This window comes from Triticum aestivum, chromosome 2A (genome assembly GCF_018294505.1).
Source record: "Triticum aestivum cultivar Chinese Spring chromosome 2A, IWGSC CS RefSeq v2.1, whole genome shotgun sequence".
Lineage (NCBI taxonomy): Eukaryota > Viridiplantae > Streptophyta > Magnoliopsida > Poales > Poaceae > Triticum > Triticum aestivum.
The window spans coordinates 305,407,478-305,414,554 of record NC_057797.1 but is presented as its reverse complement, the minus strand read 5'-3'; the positions used below and the strand labels follow the sequence as shown (position 1 = coordinate 305,414,554).

The 7,077-nt window shown below is 46.7% G+C and overlaps 1 long non-coding RNA gene across 1 annotated transcript; it reads right to left on the bottom strand.

The window, feature by feature from the left end:
• Positions 1–379: 379 nt before the first annotated feature.
• LOC123185239 (uncharacterized) lies at positions 380–1,575 on the bottom strand. Its single transcript, XR_006493248.1, has 2 exons — positions 997–1,575; positions 380–660 (listed from the first exon to the last, which is right to left on the bottom strand). It is a non-coding gene; the product is annotated as an uncharacterized lncRNA (long non-coding RNA).
• Positions 1,576–7,077: the final 5,502 nt, after the last annotated feature.

The following is a 7,077-nucleotide window of genomic DNA, read 5'->3' as shown; positions in this document are numbered from 1 at the left end:
AAATAAGCATGTGTAGAATTGCATGGGTGTAAAAGGAGTGAGCAAAAGTTAAGTGCACATGTTATTTTGCAATGACACAAAATTGGTACAATGTTGCGAACAGGTACCAGTTAACTCAGATGAATAAGATTAAGTTAAGTACCTGCCTAAAAGTGACTGAATTTTTTCAATGATCAAGATTACAGTACAGGAAAATCTTTTGTCAGTTGTATTTGACATCCTTATTCAAGTGTAGAGAGGTTATCAGGGTCAGTGTTTGTGTCATATTGATATGGGTTAATATAAAAATGTGTAGAGTGCATTGTATACATGCAAGCACAAATGAATAAATCTTTTTCTTGCTAGAACACCCCGATCATAGGATAATACAGAGATAATGTTGAAGCCAATCTTTACTTTAGTGTTTCATAATTGATGAATGATATGTTTGAAAATTAAAACAATTTATAAATTAAAACAAATTACAGGTGTGAGAAGTCCAAGCAACAAACATGAAAGTGAGCAAAGTTTTGCAGTTATAAATACTAGCCCCAATCAAGATTAGAGAAAAAATTGTCAATCATTCACATGTGAGATTATGATTCAATAGCAGTCCACTGTTGTGTGAGGTCATATTGCTTTGGGTAAAATATAACAGAAAGTGGAGACTGGACTGTATACCTGCAAGCATACACAAACAAACCAAGTTATTGCTAGTACATCCGGACAGTAGCAGTGTAGTATAGAGATAATTACGAAGTAGCTACATTAGCCGTAAGAAATCTACAGCGAATTATCTCGTCACAAAATTCAAAGAGTTAATATGTGTACAAGAATACAAATGCAGCAAAAATCTAGCAACAATGCCGAATTGCTGGCAGTCGGAAGGTTGAACATGAATCAAGAGAGGCAACTAGATGGGCCATCCCGGAGAACAAAAATAAAGGAAGGAGAAGGAAATAGAATGCAACATTAAGGGTCTGAATGCTCAGACATAGAAGAAACATGCATGATTACCTCGTTGGGTTCAATGGAGTAAGAACTACCGTATTGCCAGCAGCATGCGGCCGGCCTGCATCTAAATCAAAGAGAGGCGGGTGCACAGGGCCATCCCAAACAACAATACTACAGGAAGGGAATGGATCCAGATGCTTTGGAGGGACATAGAAACTAAGGCGTGCTGCGCCATGAGGTTGCGGCGAGGCGGCCGCACTTACGTCAATGGAGGAGCGCCACTTTAGACATTGGTGGCTGGCGGTTGTGCGGCCGGTTTGGCTAGCACGGACGGACGGTTAAGGCAGGCACCACCTGTGTGGACGCATGAAGAGAATACCTCCGTCTTGGGTGGCATGGAGGAAGAGATTGCCGCTGGCTTGGGTGGTGCGGATGGCTGATGGAGGTTATTAAAGATTTCGATTGGAGTGAGGAGATGTGCATACCAAACAGGGGGTTGAGGATAAGAAGATGTTGCGTCCGTTATGAAAGATGGAAGACGATGTGTATCATCGGCTATAGAAGATGGAAGAGGAGCGATGCACACTAAATCGAACATTTTATTGATAAAGAAAAGATCTATTTTTTCCAGGATAAAGAAAAGATCTATGAGATGGTAACGGTAGGATGACATGGCATCACATGCATGTTAAGCCTCATGTGAACACTGATGTGGCATGCAGCTGATGTGGACGTTGTCCATGTGGACAGAATTGGTAGTGGTGGGGATCAACTTCTTAAGAATGTAAGATTTGTGCCTTTCTACTTCTCTTACTGCACTACATTACTCAGGTTCATACGTCCACTCCTGGGTACATGTCCGTCTCATAGTTCCAGTCCCATGTGTTCTTCATAGATGGAATGATTCATAACTGTGGGCAGCGGGAGTCCATATCATCACAGCTAGTGTGGTTCCCCATGATGGAGACTCATCCAAACTATGGCTAGCCTTGAAGCGGAGCAGTCGCGTGCACCGGGAAGCGGTGCTCTCGCGTCCGTCGTGTTGCTTCAAAGCCGGAGAGGTCGCCTCCGCTCTGGCCTGGCATTAATGCGACACTGACGATCTATAGCGACGTTGAATGTTTCACGCGGGAATCGTGCGCTGGCAAGGGAGGGGGGTTGGGTCGGCTAGGGTGGTCAGACGTAGGCGTGGTGGTGGTATTGGTTTTGAACCGTTTCAGGTGTAGTACTGGTAGTTTGCAAAACTACACTATTATTGCACTCAGTTTCGTAAGAAATTGTGGTAAAAACGTTACACCATAGCTCGCTTCCCTTCTCCTTCCTCTTCCACCACCCGCGCATGTCCGTGGGAAACGACCGGTCGTACTTATATAGGAGTGCTAGCACAAAAAGATGCATGCATGACCACTAAAATTTCCAAATTAAAGCGCCGCTCCGGCGGGTGTATGGTGTATGTCGTTACCTTCCGCCGGGCCATGGCTACCGGGCGACGCCGACCAGAGAAGAGGCGGTGGGAGGGGAATGAATGCAGCTATTGTTTGGGTTCGCCGTCTAGCTTAGATAAATGCGCACCATCACGTGTACCCACGGGTGCACGAATTGTAACATACGTGTCTTCTTAAGTGGCGGCACGTAACTGGTGTGTGTGTGAGATTCTGAGAGACGGAGTGCGTGTGTGCGACTCTACTCTTCGGTCATGTACTCAACCTTTTGCATCGGGATATAAGTATAATGGTATTACACTTTAGCTAGTGATTTACGTGGCCATGTTAATGTGGTTGTGTAAAAAATGTCAATTCCTGCTCGTGATTTGTGTTATACAATTACTAGCAACATGCCCGTGCATTGCATGGAACATCAAGATGTATTTTTTTACAAAACACCTGTTGTGATTGACCCATGCAGGAGTAATCCCATGTGTAAAAACTAATGATTTCTCGAGAATTTTATCGGAAAAATGGTATCTCGAGAATTTCATCGAAAAAATTAAAGATGAGAGATAAGGTGAGGAGGAGTGGAGCGTGGTGGTGACTGGTGGTCGTACTGGGCGGAGGCATGGGGATGGACAACGCCGGCAGGTGGCAGCGGCCACCATGTTTCTTCTAGAGACTTCTTTTTTAATTGCTCAGCAATGAGGTTGTGGGAGATAAGGATGAACGAGGCAAGGCCTTATCTGGAAATGTGGAGAGAGGTGCGGGTATCTTTTGTAAAATTGTCATAGTTTGCTTTCTACCCATCAGATATAGATCGGAAGGTCTATATTCTAAGATGGTAGGCACACCATCATCACCAACTCGTTTTTTACAAGAGTAGAGATGATAAGTTTGCTAAGTACTAAAGAAAAGTGGAATTTGTCCATGTTATACAAGTAAATTGAGGTGATTGTGTCCGAGTAATGGGCCACGGGTAGGCTAACCCGAGGCCCATAACCTTTCAAGACATCGGGGCTAGCTGCACCCCTCAAGGCACCAAGATGAAGTGCCACCTTCTGGTGGCCGGCTAAAGGAATAGCCGGCTGCCAGTTGGCGGCTTCTAGAGAAGCTGGCACCTAGCAGTCGGCCCATGGCGCCAACAAAGCTCGCGCCCTCATCAAGAAAGACAAGACAGGGGTGGCTACAGTGTAGACCATCCTCCCCCCCAATCCAGGGCCGGGCATGGCCACAGTGCACCATACCGGCGGAGATCTCCACCCGGCGTGGCACTGTTGCCACGCCACTCCTGACATCACCACAAGTAGGCGGAGCACTGCTCCCATGACGGCCTGTCGGTACGACCCAAGGACGACGGGGCCCAGCAATCAGCGAGATCCTGCAAGACGGCTAGAGCCCGACTAGTTGGACCCGAGGGAGGTCGGCCCCTAGCAGTCGGCTCGCCCCTTCCTCGGGTCCCACACGCCACTAACCAAACGAGACACAGAGTGGCTATAGTAATTGCCCGCCAGGCGGCAGAGCTGTAACCACGATCCCCTGACCAAGCCTACGTCATCAGTGTCACGGCTACAGTGATCAGCAGCCGACAAGACCCGAGAGTGGCGGAGGTGGCCTATCGGCCCTGTACCTGACAGTCGGCGGGGCCCACCAGGCGGCGGTCCCCAACAGACGGCAGAGAAGCCGGCGGATAAAGAGACTGACAGCCGGGCCCTATGCCCGGCTGTATTACCATTGTACCCCTGGGGGGTAGGTCTATATAAACCCCCAGGGCACCCATGCAAAGGGTTCTTAACCTGTTAGGACTAGACTTAGACCTAGGGGACTAGAGAGCCAGCCTTGCCCTCTCCCACCTCTAGCAAACAGCTCGAGGAGCACCATTGTACCACTTGTGTCTTAGTGATCATGCGGAGGCCGCGCAGGGCCGGACTAGGGGTGTTATTCCTAGGAGAGCCCCGAACCTAGGTGAAGTACGCCGGCGTTCATGTCTACGCCTCATCCCGTTTCCATGCACTGGCGACGTTCTAATTGCACCCACCATGATAAGCTGTTACACCCACGATGCGGCTATATCTCCCACGTGTCGGAGCACGACTTAGAGGCATAACCGCATTGTAGGCATGTCGCACGAGGGGTAATCTTTACACATCCCATGTACTGAATAAGAAAGAGGTACAGAGTTGGCTTACAATCGCCACTTCACACAATACATGAATAAAGCATTACATCATTCAGAATACAATCAAGGTCCGACTACGGAACCGAAATAAAAGAAGACCACCCCTAATGCTACAGATCCCCGATCGTCCCGACTGGGCTCCACTACTGATCAACTGAAACAAAACAACACAATGAACAAGATCTTCATCGAGCTCCTCCTTGAGCTCGGTTGTGTCACCTGCACGGTATCATCGGCACCTGCAAACTGGTTTTGGAAATAATCTGTGAGTCACGGGGACTCAGCAATCTCACACCCTCGCGATCAAGACTATTTAAGCTTAAGGGTAGGAAAAAGGTAGTGAGGTGGAGCTGCAGCAAGTGCTAGCATCACTGCAAACTGGTGGCTAACTTACGCAACTGAGAGCGAGAAGAGAAGGTAAGGCATGGTCGTGAAACTTGAAGTGATCAAGAAGTGATCCTGAAACTACTTACGTTCAAGCATAACTCCAACACCGTGTTCACTTCCCGGACTCCACCGGAAAGAGACCATCATGGCTACACACGCGGTTGATGCATTTTAATTAAGTTAAGTGTCAAGTTCTCTACAACCGGACATTAACAAATTCCCATCTGCCCATAACCGTGGGCACGGCTTTCGAAAGTTTAAAACCCTGCAGGGGTGTCCCAACTTCGCCCATCACAAGCTCTCACGATCAACGAAGGATATTTCTTCTCCCAGGAAGACCCGATTAGGCTCGGAATCCCGGTTACAAGACATTTCGACAATGGTAAAACAAGACCAGCAAAGCCGCCCGATGCGCTGACATCCTGATAGGAGCTGCACATATTTCGTTCTCAGGGAAACACCAGATAGGTCAAGCTACGAGTAAAACCAACCCTCAAGTTTCCCCGAGGTGGCCCCGCAGGCTGCCCGTTTCGGACCAACACTTAGAGAAGCACTGGCCCGAGGGGGTTAAAATAAAGATGACCCTTGAGTCTGCAGAACCCAAGGGAAGGTGATAGGTTGTTAGTGCAAATGGTAAAACCAAGGTTGGGCCTTGCTGGAGGAGTTTTATTCAAGGCGAACTGTCAAGGGGTTCCCATTATAACCCGACCGCGTAACGAACGCAAAATCAAGGAACATAACACCGGTATGACGGAAACTAGGGCGGCAAGAGTGGAACAAAACACCAGGCATAAGGCCGAGCCTTCCACCCTTTACCAAGTATATAGATGCATTAATTAAATAAGAGATATTGTGATATCCCAACAAATATCCATGTTCCAATAAGGAACAAACTCCATCTTCACCTGCAACTAACAACGCTATAAGAGGGGCTGAGCAAGGTGGTAACATAGCCAAACAACGGTTTGCTAGGACAAGGTGGGTTAGAGGTTTGACATGGCATTATGGGAGTCATGATATAGCAAGTGGTAGGTATCGCAACATAGGCATATCAAAAGAGCGAGCAACTAGCAAGCAAAGATAGAAGTGATTTCGAGGGTATGGTCATCTTGCCTTCAAAGTTCTCCGAGAAGACGAAAGCTTGATCCTCGTAAGCGTACTCAACGGGTACCTCGAACACGAACTCTTCTCCCGGCTCTACCCAAAGCAAGAACACAAGCAAAGGAAACGACAATCAACCACGGTGCAATGCGCAAGCAACATGATGCAAAACATGGCTTGATATGTGGGATGTGTTATGCAATGCATATGCGTGCTCCGTAAGGGAAAGATTGAACCAGGCCTCAACTTGGAAAACCAAGAGTGCCGCTGGAAAGATGAATCAGATGCACGGTTTGCAAATGGCAAGCAAAACAATAATGGCACAAAGCTGCGATTAACAGCATGATGCCATCTAGAATACAACAAGAAACTAAGCTACTGCACTCCAACATAGCAACAAAGCACATGGCAGTGAACTATTCAAGATGCTTGACAAAAGATGAACACTGAGCTAAGGCTAAATCACACAATAACAGGTTCAAACAAGCATGGCAAAAGAGCAAAAGATAACAGCATCTCAGACTTAACATCAGGAATCAATGTTTAGAGCAAGATAACAACATGCTACAGGAACATATCATGGCAAAGCAAGGCATGGCATAAATCTACTCAAAGCATATAACAAAAGTCCCTTACTGACCATAAGCCAAAAGGAATCAGAAAATACAATGGAAACCATGTAAACATAGCAAGTTTCGTTAACAGATTCAGACTTAGCAGAAAACTAGACATGGCATAAACATAATTACGAAGGCATGTTTGCGAGCTCGATGCACTCACCACAAGGCATTGCATGACATAATAAGCATACACCCAGCAAGAAGACATGATCAATAAGCTAAAAATGGAAAGAACCATCTCATAGCATGCATGGATCAACTACAACAACCTTGGCAAAATTGATTAACACGTAAACAATCTGCCAGGAACATTTTGTAGCAAATGTAGACCAAGATTGAGTAATGCTAGGGGACTCCATAATTGCAAACAAAGGCACGGATGGATAGAGCATAACAATATTGCAAAATCATCCTTACTTAACAAGCTCAA